Below are 16,412 nucleotides of genomic sequence, written 5' to 3'. Positions count from 1 at the left end.
TCAGAACTATACCCCTTTGGCAATGGAAACGGGACGAGCAACTTATTTGCTGAAGGGGATGGAAATCAAGCATTTATCCGTGGTCTGACTTAGTGACACTACAGTGACAGAATTATAAAAACCACACTGGATTTTGCAAGGCATACCGAGGTTACAGCTGCATGGAATTTACTGTAAAGGGTTGCAAACTGTTGTCCCCCACTACAGACATCAATCACTGCGCACGCGCTGAGCCGGGTCAGCGGTCCTGGTCCCGGGTTAGTCTGGTTTGCGCGGGGCGGAAGCGGGCTGGCGGGGAGGCGCCCTTCCCAGAGCTGCCGCCAGAGGGCGCGCGCAGCAGCAGGAAACTTCGTGGTTTGGCCCCTCGCGCAGCCCGTAGTCGGGCGCCGAGGCGGGAAAAGCCGACCGGGCGTTTGTGGGCGCCGCCTCTCTGTCTTCGCGCGCAGGCATGAGTCCCGCCGTGAGAATTGAGGAGGACGAGAGGGACGAGGAGCAGCCAGCCTCTCACCAACAGGTACGGAGAACGAGGTCCGCCTGGTTGGGGGAGAACGGCATCGAGATTCTGAGGAGAAAAAGGCCCCCCGCCTCAGCCCGGCCTCCCTTCCGGCTGGGCGGCCTCCCCTTCGTACATTAAAAAAACCGAGTTGTCTTTTTGTTACGGGCTCGTAGGGGTTCTTTATATATTCTGGCCGTGAACCTCTTGTCAGAGAGACGATTTACACATATTCTCTTATCCAGTAGATTGGCTTTTCACTCTGTCGATTTTTTTGAGGACAATTAACATAAAATTAATACATAAAATTATGTATTTTAATGTATTAAAATAGATATTCCCATCTCCTTGTCCTGAAAATACTAATTCAGGAGATTTAGATCAGGAACTGTGAATCTATATTTTTAATAAGAACCTCTGGGGATTCTAAACTCTAGCAAGTTTGGAACATTTCTAGATTCTACTCTAATACTGTTTCTCTGGGGATTCTAAACTCTAGCAAGTTTGGAACTTTCTAGATTCTACTCTAATACTGTTTCTCAGTGGGGGCTACACAGCCGAATGGCCTTCAGAGCTTTAGCGGGACTGAGGCCTGGTCCTACTCCCAGAGTTTGGGAATTAATTGAGAATAGTTAGTTCTCAGTAGAGACCTGTTGGGATTTTAAGTGCCTCAGGGGGACACTGATGACCAGCCCAGGGGAGAACCTGCTCCATCTGTGCCCCTGTCCAAGGACCCGGCTTCTGGTGCAGAGCCTGGCTCAGTTTGGTTTTGCTGTAGTCTCAGCCTCACTGCTTTATTTTGAAAGTGATACTTACATTTCTGATATTGCAAAGTGGTTCTTTTCCAGTGAGGTCGAGAGCTTTACAGAGAAATCTGACATTTGTGGCCAAAATTCTCCATGTTGTGGTGGGGAAGTTGGAAAAAAACTGACTAAGTTTATTTCGGAGCTAATCCAGCCAAGGTCTGCCCTTTGCTGGCCAGCTCTGAATGCTTTCTTCTGCAGAAGCTACCGGCACCGCTAAGCTGATGGGAGTATTTGCTGCCACAGTTGCACAAAAGAATGAGCCTTTTACCACTGGGTGGTCCTTTATTTACAGTGGTCCTAACACAGCTATTTGCCATTGCCCTGGACCCTGGGAAACAGACTCTATTCACAACAAGGAATTTTCTCGAAGGTAGTTAAACAATTGTTTTTAAGCTGTTTCTACACCACCCCATGTGTGATGTGGATGTGTGACTTTGTGGATCTTAAAACCAATATCAGGCAAGAAAAGCTAACTGGAGAATTTAGAAATTAGCTTCCATTTATCCCTCAAACAAGCAAGCTAATTATTTATTAATAGAGGGAGGCTAATAAGAGATAAGAATGTGAGGTTAAGATTCCAGATCCGGTTTTGTTGCCTATTATTCATGGGCTTCTTGGGCATGACATTTAACCTCTCTGGGTCTCAGTTGGCTTATTTGTGAAATGGAGTTGTAGTACCTACCCAGGCTGCAAGAAGGTCAAATGAGGTAAGACATAAAAGCTGTTTGCTAACCTTGGTCTGCAAATAAATGTTAGGCCCTTAAGAAGTTGTTACTGTTGTGGTTATGAGCTGTTGTGTTTATCAGTGGGCATTGCTATATCAGAGAGGCAAACTCTTTGCCTTTACCCTGCCTGCTAAAGGCCAGAAGAGCACACAGCCAGGAGGATGTGGAATATTTTTGTGCACACTTTCAATCTGTATGTATTGGCTAAATTTAATTCTGAAATGCCACCAGCCTCTGACTGGGTGAAGGTTTTTGGAAGCCACAGCATTGTTTTTCCTTTAGCTCTTTCAGATGACTAGTCCTTTCCAGTTTCTCACCAGCCATATCCAAACCAAATAGAGAAATTACCATCATAATTTGCCCTAACTAGAACTTATTCATGCTAAGGTGTTGACACTCTTGCTCCTAGCTAAATTTTAAACCTGTTTATTTCTATGCATGGACTCAAAGCCAGTTGTCCTGATTACTTTCGTAGTATTTCTTCATTCGGTAGGAAGTATTTTTGGGAATTTTAGTGTAAAACCGTGTGACTTACAAGACTGAAGGCAGGTGCATTAGGGAGTGGGATGCAGGGCAGGAAGTGATAACTCATGGGGAGAAGATCAAGAACCTCTGACATTAATGTATGTGGAAGTAATGTTGATACAAGAGACAGCAGGGAGACCTTTTTGAGTGCCTGCTGCATACTAACACTGTGCTACCAATTGCATTCAGCTTCTCATTTGATTCTCATATTGATCCTACTGGAGGGGCCTCATTTCCATCTTATACAGGAGTCCAGAGACATAAGGTGACTTGATCAAGGTTACACAGCCTGTGTGACTAGTTTGTTCCAAAGCCCACATGGGTTCTCTTCTAACATTTTGACTCAGTAGAACAAACACAGTGACACCAAGTAGAGATGGGATATTGGAAAACTATCAAAGGGAGAAGAAAAACACAAAAACTGTTGTTTGATATATAAAATGGTGCTATCAAAAGTCATTTATGTCCCATTTATGCCTAATTACCACATAGTACAATAATGATTATGATTAAATGTCTGACAGATGAAGTTGGCTGTACATTCTGTTTGATCGGAACAGAAAGCACAGCACATATGGGCTTCATCTTCATTGTTTCTTGCCCACGTAGCATGTCACTTGTTTATAACTTCAGTAAATCACGGGTTGGTCAGCAGTTATAAGCTAGTCCCTGTAACCCAGATGTAAGACAAGAGAGAGTCACATCCAGTCTTTCCATCAGTCTCAACAAAGAACAATCCATTAATTTGCTAATTATTTCTCCCTGCTGTGTACAGGTAGCATTAGGGAAAATAAATATACGCAGACTTAAGTGACTCAGAGTTCCTGCTTTTGTTATTGAATTTGCTTAGGTTGGTTTTTACATTTTGTGATTATATGGGTGCCTTTGTCCACAGTGAATGAGCAAATTAACTTATTGTTCTTGGGGAGGGAGGAGAGATTGCTTAAAATCCGCAAAGGATTGAGGGATACAGCTGTGAAGAAGAAGAGGGCAGTGAATTAGGATTCAGAGAATCTCATTCTGCCACTACCTGCTGTGTAACTCTAACCTACGCATGTTTTCTCATCCCTAAAATGAGGATAATAATAATATTTACCTTATATGGGATGTCTGAGACACCAGAGGCAAACCAGGAGACAAGTATTTTGAGTGCAGGTCATTTAGTGTGGAGGTGATCTAAAGAAGCACAGTGAGGTGCTTGGTGAGCAGGTTACAGCTGTGGGCATTGGGGGTCAATGCCACTAGGACTCTGTGTCAGTTATCTACTGCTGTGTAACAAATTACTCCAAAATTTAATGGCTTAAAATAACAATAAATATTTATTATTCTTACATTTCCTGTAGATTAGGGATTCAGGACTGGCTTATCTGGACAGCTATGGCTCAGGACGTCTTGTAAGATTATAGTCAAGATGTCCGTCAGAGCAGCATCATCTGAAGGCTTGAGTGGGGTTGCAGGGTCCATTTTCAAGGTGGCTCCACCACATGGCTGGTGAGCTGGTGCTGGTTGTTGGCAGGAGGCCTCAGTTCCTCATTGTGTGGACCTCCCTACGAGCTGCTTGTGTGTTCTCACGACATGGTGCTGGCTTTCCCCAGAAGCAGCACTTTTATGACCTCAGCTTGGAAGTCACAGATCATTCTCCTCATAGTCTCGTCATTAGAAGTGTCACTTAATATGGCTCACATTTGAGGGGAGGAGAATTAGGCTTCACCTTTTAAAGGTCTGAAGTTCAAATAATTTGTTGACATATTTTAGGACTGCCACTTACTCTGTGTGACACTTGTGGAACACACTTTAGAATTTTCCTTTTTCCTGAGAGTGGAAGAAGCTGGGCTATTTATCTCCCAACTCTCATCCCTATTACTTGAAGATCTGGGTGGTGCCCTGAAGGCAAGGATGAGTGAGAGCAGGGAGGAAGGTAGTTCTGTTCTGAATGGTGCTTAAGAGACATTCCCCGAGGTTCCAGAGGTGCTGACGGGCTCCACTGATGAGAGGTACTGCCTAGACTGATTCCTGCCCACAAGCAGAGCCCCTAGTACCCACTCAACACAGGCCAGTGCAGGGATCTGAGCTCACTTTAAAGTTAGCTAGCTTAATTTACACCTAGCTCTTATCTTATTATTTACATTTATCATGACTAGAAGACCCTGCCTTTTCTTGTCTTCATCTTTTTCAGCTGAAAATGAGACTGAGGCTCCTGTTCTTTTTCCTAAGATGCCCTTGCTTGGACTAGCAAAGGATTTCCAAATATCACGTATATGGGAGTTTTTTTTTTTTTAAATAAAATACACACACACACACTTGCATCCATAGAGACAAATAGCACCCCTCTCTGCTTTGCTATTTCTGGCACTAACCTTCATTTATGATGCCATATTTATGTAATTACAGTGCTGCAGTGGTGGATCATGATTTCAAAATATAGTGATAATCACCATCAGAAGAAATGGGGAAGATGAAAAACATACGCAAAGCAATTAAAAAGTCCTCATGAATGAATTTTCCCACTGCCTCCTATGCTCTGGCCATGGGATGCTCTGCCTCTGGATGCGCGCGCACGCGCGCGCGCGTGTGTGTGTGTGTGTGTGTGTGTGTGTGTGTAGTGTATGTTTACATTTCTGCTCTTATTATATATCTGGGCCTGGGACTAGAGTGTGAATACCCAGTGAAGTGGCTTATCCCTTGGCGATTACCATCCTTCTGCTTGGTAAGATTTTTCTGTTCAGTTATTTGTGGTCTTGGCCACAGGGTGTATTTTTTATGACACATGTATCCCCACTTCACACTCCTCCCTGCTAAGGACACTTTTTGTGCATTAATTCCTTAGTAATATTTTGAAGTTGTTTTTCTGTGCTTGAAAAATAATTTTCCATTTCCAGAATCCACCTGTCCCTCTACGCCTGCTTTCCCATTCCCTCTCCCCACTTTATCTTTTTGCAACACCCCTAACACTGAGAGGGCCGCAAATTGAAAAGCATCCTATTTTCTCTGCTGGGCACCTTGCCAGCTAGATGCTCAGGGGTCTGGGTTGCTTTGTGTTGAGGACACTGCCTGTTCTCCTTGCCGTATTCTGTGAACCTGCTGAACTACTAAACAAGTCCCTTTGCAGTGCCTGGAAAACTGAATTCTTTTCCATTTCTGGCTTGTGTGTAGTGAAGGCACAGTATGCTCTGGCAAATCTTAAAACCTTAAAGCCGTTTATGCATCCAATTTTGGGGCTGCCTTTTTCTTCTAGAAAGTTCCTTGGGGCTCTGTCATATAAAATCTCACCCTGAATAACATATTTGGACACATTGATGAAAATATTCCTTTAGTGCATTACCACTTACAGGATTGGGGAAGACTTTGGGAGAAAGTGAGGGAATATTTTAAATTATTAATTTTTTTATGGCTGGGGCTTCAAACAGTATTTATTCATTACTTTGGATCAAAAGCTCCCATTGACTCTTAAGATGAAGGATTTTTATCATCTATCTACCTTCTACACTCCCAACCTGTTTGTCCCTGGCTATCATGTTGCTTTGTAAGTTAAGGCACAAGGAGGAGACTTAGGAAGGGGTGGTGGTGCAAGAGTGTACCTGTATGTCCAATCCTTTTTATTTCTTCATTAAAGTGCTGCCCGTGCAAGTCCACAGGCATCTCAATGTGTCTCCTACACCCAACACTTCCTTTGGGTTGACAAGGAGAGAGTCAGATATGTCATCTATAGCCAGCTTGCATTCTGCCAGCTTTAACATTTCATTCTTGCTACTTTATAGCTCTCAAAAGCCTTTTAAGGGTGGCTGGAGGGAGATCTTTTTAAATTTTTATTTATTTATTTTTCTCTTCAAGTTTCCTATTTTCTTAATTTTTTTATTGGAGTATAATTGCTTTACAATGTTGTGTTAGTTTCTGCTGTACAATGAATTGAATTAGCTATATGTATACATATATCACCTCCCTCTCAGACCTCCCTCACACTGCCCCCACCATCCTACCCATCTAGGTCGTCACAGAGCACCGAGCTGAGCTCCCTGTGCTATATAGCAGGTTCCCAATAGCTATCTGTTTTACACATGGTAGTGTATTTATGTCAAACCTAATCTCCCAATTTGTCCCACCCTCCCCTTCCCCCCATGTGTCCACAAGTCCGTTCTCTACATCTGTGTCTGTATTCCTGCCCTGCAAATAGGTTCATTTATACCATTTCTCTGGATTCCACATATATGCGTTAATATACGATATTGTTTTTCTCCTTCTGGCTTACTTCACTTTGTATAACAGACTTGAGGTCCATCCACATCTCTACAAATGACCCAGTTTAAATCCTTTTTATGGCTAAGTAATATTCCATTGTCTATGTGTACCACATCTTCTTTATCCATTCATCTGTCATTGGACATTTAGGTTGTTTCCATGTCCTGGCTATTGTAGATAGTGCTGCAGTGAACATTGCGGTGCATGTGTCCTTTTGAATTATGGTTTTCTCAGGGTATATGCCCAGTAGTGGGATTTCTGGGTTGTATGGTAGTTCTATTTTTATGGTAGTTTTTTTTTTCTTTAACATCTTTATTGGGGTCTAATTGCTTTACAATGGTGTGTTAGTTTCTGCTTTATAACAAAGTGAATCAGTTTTACATATACATACGTTCCCATATCTCTTCCCTCTTGCGTCTCCCTCCCTCCCACCTTCCCTATCCCACCCCCTAGGCCGTCACAAAGCACCGAGCCGATTTCCCTGTGCCATGCGGCTGCTTCCCACTAGCTATCTACCTTACGTTTGTTAGTGTATATATGTCCATGCCTCTCTCTTGCCCTGTCACAGCTCACCCTTCCCCCTCCCCATATCCTCAAGACCGTTCTCCAGTAGGTCTGTGTCTTTATTCCTGTCTTACCCCTAGGTTCTTCATGACATTTTTTTCCCCTAAATTCCATATGTGTGTGTTAGCATATGGTATTTGTCTTTCTCTTTCTGAATTAATTCACTCTGTATGACAGACTCTAGGTCTATCCACCTCATTATAAATAGCTCAATTTCATTTCTTTTTATGACTGAGTAATATTCCATTGTATATATGTGCCACATCTTCTTTATCCATTCATCTGATGATGGGCACTTAGGTTGTTTCCATCTCTGGGCTATTGTAAATAGAGCTGCAATGAACATTTTTGTACATGACTCTTTTTGAATTACGGTTTTCTCAGGGTATATGCCCAGTAGTGGGATTGCTGGGTCATATGGTAGTTCTATTTGTAGGTTTTTAAGGAACCTCCATACTGTTCTCCATAGAGACTGAACCAATTCACATTCCCACCAGCAGTGCAAGAGTGTTCCCTTTTCTCCATACCCTCTCCAGCATTTATTGTTTCTAGATATTTTGATGATGGCCATTCTGACTGGTGTGAGATGATATCTCATTGTAGTTTTGATTTGCATTTCTCTAATGATTAATGATGTTGAGCATTCTTTCATGTGTTTGTTGGCAGTCTGTATATCTTCTTTGGAGAAATGTCTCTTTAGGTCTTCTGCCCATTTTTGGATTGGGTTGTTTGTTTTTTTTGTTATTGAGCTGCATGAGCTGCTTGTAAATTTTGGAAATTAATCCTTTGTCAGTTGCTTCATTTGCAAATATTTTCTCCCATTCTGAGGGTTGTCTTTTGGTCTTGTTTATGGTTTCCTTTGGTGTGCAAAAGCTTTGAAGTTTCATTAGGTCCCATTTGTTTTTATTTCCATTTCTCTAGGAGGTTGGTCAAAAAGGATCTTGCTGTGATTTATGTCATAGAGTGTTCTGCCTATATTTTCCTCTAAGAGTTTGATAGTTTCTGGCCTTACATTTAGGTCTTTAATCCATTTTGAGCTTATTTTTGTGTATGGTGTTAGGGAGTGATCTAATCTCATACTTTTACATGTACCTGTCCAGTTTTCCCAGCACCACTTATTGAAGAGGCTGTCCTTTCTCCACTGTACATTCCTGCCTTCTTTATCAAAGGTAAGGTGACCATATGTGTGTGGGTTTATCTCTGGGCTTTCTATCCTGTTACAGTGATCTATCTTTCTGTTTTTGTGCCAGTACCATACTCTCCTGATTACTGTAGCTTTGTAGTATAGTCTGAAGTCAGGGAGCCTGATTCCTCCAGCTCCGTTTTTCGTTCTCAAGATTGCTTTGGCTATTCGGGGTCTTTTGTGTTTCCATACAAATTGTGAAATTTTTTGTTCTAGCTCTGTGAAAAATGCCACTGTTAGTTTGAAAGGGATTGCATTGAATCTGTAGATTGCTTTGGGTAGTAGAGTCATTTTCACAATGTTGATTCTTCCAATCCAAGAACATGGTATATCTCTCCATCTATTTGTAATGTCTTTAATTTCTTTCATGAGTGTCTTATAATTTTCTGCATACAGGTCTTTTGTCTCCTTAGGTAGGTTTATTCCCAGATAGTTTATTCTTTTTGTTGCAATGGTAAATGGGAGTGTTTCCTTGATTTCACTTTCAGATTTTTCATCCTTAGTGTATAGGAATGCCAGTGATTTCTGTGCCTTAATTTTGTATCCTTCTACTTTACCAAATTCATTGATTAGCTCTAGTAGTTTTCTGGTAGCATCTTTAGGATTCTCTATGTATAGGATCATGTCATCTGCAAACAGTGACAGTTTTACTTCTTCTTTTCCAATTTGGATTCCTTTTATTTCCTTTTCTTCTCTGATTGCTGTGGCTAAAACTTCCAAACCTATGTTGAATAAGAGTGGTGAGAGTGGGCAACCTTGTCTTGTTCCTGATCTTAGTGGAAATGCTTTCAGTTTTTCACCATTGAGGATGATGTTGGCTGTGGGCTTGTCATATATGGCCTTTATTATGTTGAGGAAAGTTCCCTCTATGCCTACTTTCTGCAGGGTTTTTATCATAAATGGGTGTTGAATTTTGTCAAAAGCTTTCTCTGTGTCTGTTGAGATGATCATATGTTTTTTCTCCTTCAATTTGTTAATATGGTTTATCACTTTGATTGATTTGCGTGTATTGAAGAATCCTTGCATTCCTGGAATAAACCCCACTTGATCATGGTGTATGATCCTTTTAATGTGCTGTTGGATTCTGTTTGCTAGTATTTTGTTGAGGATTTTTGCATGTATGTTCATCAGTGATATTGGCCTGTAGTTTTCTTTCTTTGTGACATCCTTGTCTGGTTTTGGTATCAAGGTGGTGGTGGCCTCGTAGAATGAATTTGGGAGTGTTCCTCCCTCTGCTATATTTTGGAAGAGTTTGAGAAGGATAGGTGTTAGCTCTTCTCTAAATGTTTGATAGAATTTGCCTGTGAAGCCATCTGGTCCTGGGCTTTTGTTTGTTGGAAGATTTTTAATCACACTTTCAATTTCAGTGCTTGTGATTGGTCTGTTCATATTTTCTATTTCTTCCTGATTCAGTCTTGGCAGTTTCTGCATTTCTAAGAATTTATCCATTTCTTCCAGATTGTCCATTTTATTGGCATAGAGTTGCTTGTAGTAATCTCTCATGATCTTTTTTATTTCTGCAGTGTCAGTTGTTACTTCTCCTTTTTCATTTCTAATTCTATTGATTTGAGTTTTCTCCCTTTTTTCTTGATGAGTCTGGCTAATGGTTTATCAATTTTGTTTATCTTCTCAAAGAAGTAGCTTTTAGTTTCATTGATCTTTGCTATTGTTTCCTTCATTTCTTTTTCATTTATTTCTGATCTGATTTTTATGATTTCTTTCCTTCTGCTAACTTCGGGGTTTTTTTGTTCTTTCTCTAATTGCTTTAGGTGCATGGTTAGGTTGTTTATTCGAGATTTTTCCTGCTTTTTAAGATGGGCTTGTATTGCTATAAACTTCCCTCTTAGAACTGCTTTTGCTGCATCCCATAGGTTTTAGGTCGTTGTTTCTCCATTGTCATTTGTTTCTAGGTATTTTTTTATTTCCTCTTTGATTTCTTCAGTGATCACTTCGTTATTAAGTAGTGTATTGTTTAGCCTCCATGTGTTTGTATTTTTTACAAATCTTTTCCTGTAATTGATATCTAGTCTCATGGCGTTGTGGTCGGAAAAGATACTTGATACAATTTCAGTTTTCTTAAATTTACCAAGGCTTGATTTGTGACCCAAGATATGATCTATCCTGGAGAATGTTCCATGAGCACTTGAGAAAAATGTGTATTCTGTTGTTTTTGGATGGAGTGTCCTATAAATATCAATTAAATCCATCTTGTTTAATGTATCATTTAAAGCTTGTGTTTCCTTATTTATTTTCATTTTGGATGATCTGTCCAATGGTGAAAGTGGGGTGTTAAATTCCCCACTACTATGAATGTCTTACTGCCAATTTCCCCTTTTATGGCTGTTAGCATTTGCCTTATGTATTGAGGTGCTCCTATATTGGGTGCATAAATATTTACAGTTGTTATATCTTCTTCTTGGATTGATCCCTTGATTATTATGTAGTGTCCTTCTTTGTCTCTTCTAATAGTCTTTATTTTAAAGTCTATTTTGTCTGATATGAGAATTGCTACTCCAGCTTTCTTTTGGTTTCCATTTGCATGGAATATCTTTTTCCATCCCCTTACTTTCAGTCTATGTGTCTCTAGGTCTGAGGTGGGTCTCTTGTAGACAGCATGTATATGGTCTTGTTTTTGTATCCATTCAGCCAATCTGTGTCTTTTGGTGGAAGCATTTAGTCCATTTACATTTAAGGTAATTATAGATATGTATGTTCCTATTCCCATTTTCTAAATTGTTTTGGGTTCGTTATTATAGGTCTTTTCCTTCTCTTGTGTTTCTTGTCTACAGAAGTTCCTTTAGCATTTGTTGTAAAGCTGGTTTGGTGATGCTGAACTCTCTCAGCTTTTGCTTGTCTGTAAAGGTTTTAATTTCTCCATCAAATCTGAATGAGATCCTTGCTGGGTAGAGTAGTCTTTGTTGCAGGTTTTTCTCCTTCATCACTTTCAGTATGTCCTGCCACTCCCTTCTGGCTTGCAGAGTTTCTGCTGAGAGATCAGCTGTTAACCTTATGGGGATTCCCTTGTGTGTTATTTGTTGTTTTTCCCTTGCTGCTTTTGATATGCTTCCTTTGTATTTAATTTTTGATAGTTTGATTAATATGTGTCTTGGCGTATTTCTCCTTGGATATATCCTGTATGGGACTCTGTGCTTCCTGGACTTGATTAACTATTTCCTTTCCCATATTAGGGAAGTTTTCAACTATAATCTCTTCAAATATTTTCTCAGTCCCTTTCTTTTTCTCTTCTTCTTCTGGAACCCCTATAATTCGAATGTTGGTGGCTTTAATGTATGTTGTCCCAGAGTTCTCTGAGACTGTCCTCAGTTCTTTTCATTCTTTTTTCTTTATTCTGCTCTGCAGTAGTTATTTCCACTATTTTATCTTCCAGGTCAGTTATCTGTTCTTCTGCCTCAGTTATTCTGCTATTTGTCCCATCTAGAGTATTTTTAATTTCATTTATTGTGTTGTTCATCGTTGCTTGTTTCATCTTTATTTCTTCTAGGTCCTTGTTAAATGTTTCTTGCATTTTGTCCATTCTATTTCCAAGATTTTGGATCATGTTTACTATCATTATTCTGAAATCTTTTTCAGATAGACTGCCTATTTCCTCTTCATTTGTTAGCACTGGTGCATTTTTATCTTGCTCCTTCATCTGCTGTGTGTTTTTCTGTCTTCTCATTTTGCTTATCTTACTGTGTTTGGGGTCTCCTTTTTGCCGGCTGCAGGTTCGTAGTTCCCGTTGTTTTTGATGTCTGTCTCCAGTGGCTAAGGTTGGTTCAGTGGGTTGTGTAGGCTTCCTGGTGGAGGGGACTGGTGACTGTGTTGTGGTGGTTGAGGCTGGATCTTGTCTCTCTAGTGGGCAGGTCCACGTCTGGTGTTGTGTTTTGGGGTGTCTGTGGACTTATTATGCTTTTAGGCAGCCTCTCTGCTAATGGGTGGGGTTGTGTTCCTGTCTTGCTAGTTGTTTGGCATAGGGTGTCCAGCACTGTAGCTTGCTGGTCGTTGAGTGAAGCTGGGTGCTGGTGTTAAGATGGAGGTCTCTGGGAGATATTTTCACCGTTTGGTATTATGTGAAGCTGGGAGGTCTCTTGTTGACCAGTGCCCTGAAGTTGGCTCTCCCACCTCAGAGGCAGAGCTGTGACTCCTGGCTGGAGCAGCAAGAGCCTTTCATCCACACGGCTCAGAATAAAAGGGAGAAAAAGTAGAGAGAATTAGTAGAAGTAGGAAGGAAGGAAGGAAGAGAAAGAAAGAAAGAAAGAAAGGAGGGAAGGAAGGAAGGAAGAAAGAAAGAAAGAAGAAAAGAAGGAAAGAAGGCAAGAAGGAAAGAAAGGAGGGAGGAAGGAAGGAAGGAGGGAAGGAAGGAAAAAAGACCAAAAGAAAGAAGAGAAAGTAAAGTATAATAAAGTTATTGACTTAAAAAATAATTATTTAGAAAAAAAAAAGGGACAGATAGAACCTTAGGACAAATGGCGGAAGCAGAGCTATACAGACAAAATCTTACACGGAAGCATATACATACACCCTCACAAAAAGAGGTAACAGGGAAAAAATCATAAATCTTGCTCTCAAAGTCCACCTCCTCAATTTTGGATGATTCGTTATCTAAAGGAGGGAAGGAGGGAAGGAAGGAAGGAAAGGAAAGAAAGAAAGAAAGAAAGTAAAGTATAATAGAATTATTAAAATTAATTATTAAGAAAAAAAATGGATAGAACCCTAGGACAAATGGTGGAAGCAAAGCTATACAGACAAGATCTCACACAGAACCATACACATACACACTCACAAAAAGAGGAGAAGGGGAAAAAATCATAGATCTTGCTCTCGAAGTCCACCTCTTTAATTTGGGATGATTCGTTGTCTATTCATATATTTCACAGATGCAGGGTCCATCCAGTTGATTGTGGAGCTTTAATCCGCTGTTTCTTAGGCTGCTGGGAGAGATTTCCCTTTCTCTTCTTTGTTCTCACAGCTCCCAGGGGCTCAGCTTTGGATTTGGCCCCGCCTCTGCATGTAGGTCGCTGGAGGGCGTCTGTTTTTTGCTCAGACATGACGGGGTTAAAGGAGCCGCTGATTCGGGGGCTCTGGCGCACTCAGGCCGGGGGGAGGGAGGGGCACTGTGTGCGGGGCGGGCCTGCGGCAGCAGAGGCCGACATGACATTGCACCAGCCTGAGGCCCGTCGTGCATTCTCCCAGGGAAGTTGTCCCTGGATCCCGGGAACCTGGCAGTGGCGGGCTGCACAGGCTCCCCAAAGGAGGGGTGTGGATAGTGACCTGTGCTCGCACACAGGCCCCTTGGTGGCGGCAGCAGCAGCCTTAACGTCTCCCGCCCATCTCTGGGGTCCGTGCTTTTAGCTGCGGCTCACGCCCGTCTCTGGGGTTTGTGCTTTTAGCCGCGGCTCGCGCCCGTCTCTGGAGTTCCTTTAAGCAGCGCTCTTAAACCCCTCTCCTCGCGCACAAGGAAACAAAGAGGGAAGAAAAAGTCTCTTGCCTCTTCGGCAGGTGCAGACTTTTCCCCGGACTCCCTCCCGGCTAGCCGTGGTGCACTAATCCCTTCAGGCTGTGTTCGAGCCGCCAACCCCAGTCCTTTCCCTGTGCTCCAACCGAAGCCCGAGCCTCAGCTCCCAGCCCCGCCCGCCCCCGCGCATGAGCAGACAAGCCTCTCGGGCTGGTGAGTGCTGGTCAGCACCGATCCTTTAGGCGGGAATCTCTCTGCTTTGGCCTCCACACCCTTGTTGCTGTGCTCTCCTCCCCGTTCCTAAGCTCCCCGCTCTGCCTCCCGCAGTCTCCGCCCGCGGAGGGGCTTCCTAGTGTGTGGAAACCTTTCCTCCTTCACAGCTCCCTCCCACTGGTGCAGGTGCCGTCCCTATTCTTTTGTCTCTGTTTTTTCTTTTGCCCTACCCAGGTACGTGGGGAGTTTCTTGCCTTTTGGGAGGTCTGAGGTCTTCTGCCAGCATTCAGTAGGTGTTCTGTAGGAGTTGTTCCATGTGTAGATGTATTTCTGGTGTATCTGTGGGGAGGAAGGTGATCTCTGCGTCTTACTCTTCCGCCATCTTCCCCGATCTATTTTTAGTTTTTTAAGGGACCTCCATACTGTTCTCCATAGTGTCTGTATCAGTTTACATTCCCACCAACAGTGCAAGAGGGTTCCCTTTTCTCCACACCCTCTCCAGCATTTATTGTTTGTAGATTTTTTGATGATGGCCATTCTGACTGGTGTGAGGTGATACCTCATTGTAGTTTTGATTTGCATTTCTCTAATAATTAGTGATGTTGAGCATCTTTTCATGTGCCTCTTGGTCATCTGTATATCTTCTTTGGAGAAATGTCTGTTTAGGTCTTCTGCCCATTTTTAAATTGGGTTGATTTCTTTTTTGCTATAGAGTTCCATGAGCTGTTTGTATATTTTGGAGATCAATCCTTTGTCCTTTGCTTCATTAGCAAGTATTTTCTCTCATTCTGAGGGTTGTCTTTTCGTCTTGTTTATGGTTTCCTTTGCTGTGCAAAAAGCTTCTAAGTTTCATTAGGTCCCATTTGTTTATTTTTGTTTTTATTTCCATTTCTCTAGGAGGTGGGTCAAAAAGGATCTTGCTGTGATTTATGTCATAGAGTGTTCTGCCTATGTTTTCCCTAAGAGTTTGATAGTTTCTGGCCTTACATTTAGGTCTTTAATCCATTTTGAGTTTATTTTTGTGTATAGTGTTAAGGAGCATTCTAATTTCATTCTTTTACATGTAGTTGTCCAATTTTCCCAGCACCACTTATTGAAGAGACTGTCTTTTCTCCATTGTATATTCTTGCCTCCTTTATCAAAGATAAGGTGACCATATGTGCGTGGGTTTATCTCTGGGCTTTGTATCCTGTTCCATTGCTCTATGTTTCTGTTTTTGTGCCAGTACCATACTGTCTTGATTACTGTAGCTTTGTAATATAGTTTCAAGTTCGGGAGTCTGATTCCTCCAGCTCCGTTTTTCTTTCTCAAGATTGCTTTGGCTATTTTGGGTCTTTTGTGTTTCCATAGAAATTGTAAATTTTTTTGTTCTAGTTCTGTGAAGAATGCCATTGATAGTTTGTTAGAGATTGCAATGAATCTGTAGATTGCTTTGGGTAGTATAATCATTTTCACAGTATTGATTGTTCTAATCCAAGAACATGGTATATTTCTCCATCTGTTTATGTCATCTTTGATTTCTTTCATCAGTATTTTATAGTTTTCTGAGTACAAGTCTTTTGCCTCCTTAGGTAGGTTTATTCCTTGGTAGTTTATTCTTTTCATTGTGCTGGTAAATGGGACTGTTTCCTTAATTTCTCTTTCTGATTTTTCGTTCTTAAGCATACAAGAGACTTCTGTGCATTAATTTTGTATCCTGCAACCTTACCAAATTCATTGATTAGTTCTAGTAGTTTTCTGGTGGCATCTTTAGGATTTTCTATGTATAGTATCATGTCACCTGAAAACAGTGACAGTTTTATGTCTTCTTTTCCAATTTGTATTCCTTTTATTTATTTTTCTTCTCTGATTGCTGTGGCTAAAACTTTCAAAACTATGTTGAACGAGAGTGGCAAGAGTGGACATCCTTGTCTTGTTTCTGATCTTATTGGAAATGCTTTCAGTTTTTCTCCATTGAGAATATTGTTTGCTGTGGGTTTGTCATATATGACCTTTATTATGTTGAGGTAGGTTCCCTCTTTGCCCATTTTCTGGAGAGTTTTTATCATAAATGGGTGTTGAATTTGTGAAAAGCTTTTTCTGCATCTATTGAGATGATCATATGGGTTTTATTCCTTAATTTGTTAATATGGTGTATCACATTGATTGATTTGCATATATTGAAGAATCCTTGCCTTCCTGGGATAAATCCCACGTGATCATGATGTATGAT

General features: G+C 41.3%; 1 long non-coding RNA gene across 1 annotated transcript in view; it reads left to right on the top strand.

Moving 5' to 3' along the window:
• The first annotated feature begins 406 nt into the window (after nt 1-406).
• Nucleotides 407-16,412, top strand: part of LOC137233071 (uncharacterized) — a 130,838-nt gene continuing 114,832 nt past the window's right edge. Inside the window, exon 1 of the long non-coding RNA XR_010947281.1 lies at nt 407-514. This is a non-coding gene — a long non-coding RNA (uncharacterized lncRNA). The remainder of the gene's footprint in view (nt 515-16,412) is intronic.

The sequence above is a fragment of the Pseudorca crassidens genome, chromosome 10 (assembly GCF_039906515.1).
Source record: "Pseudorca crassidens isolate mPseCra1 chromosome 10, mPseCra1.hap1, whole genome shotgun sequence".
Classification (NCBI taxonomy): domain Eukaryota; kingdom Metazoa; phylum Chordata; class Mammalia; order Artiodactyla; family Delphinidae; genus Pseudorca; species Pseudorca crassidens.
Note: the sequence above shows the minus strand (reverse complement) of the source record. Positions and strands in the feature narration are given on the sequence as shown.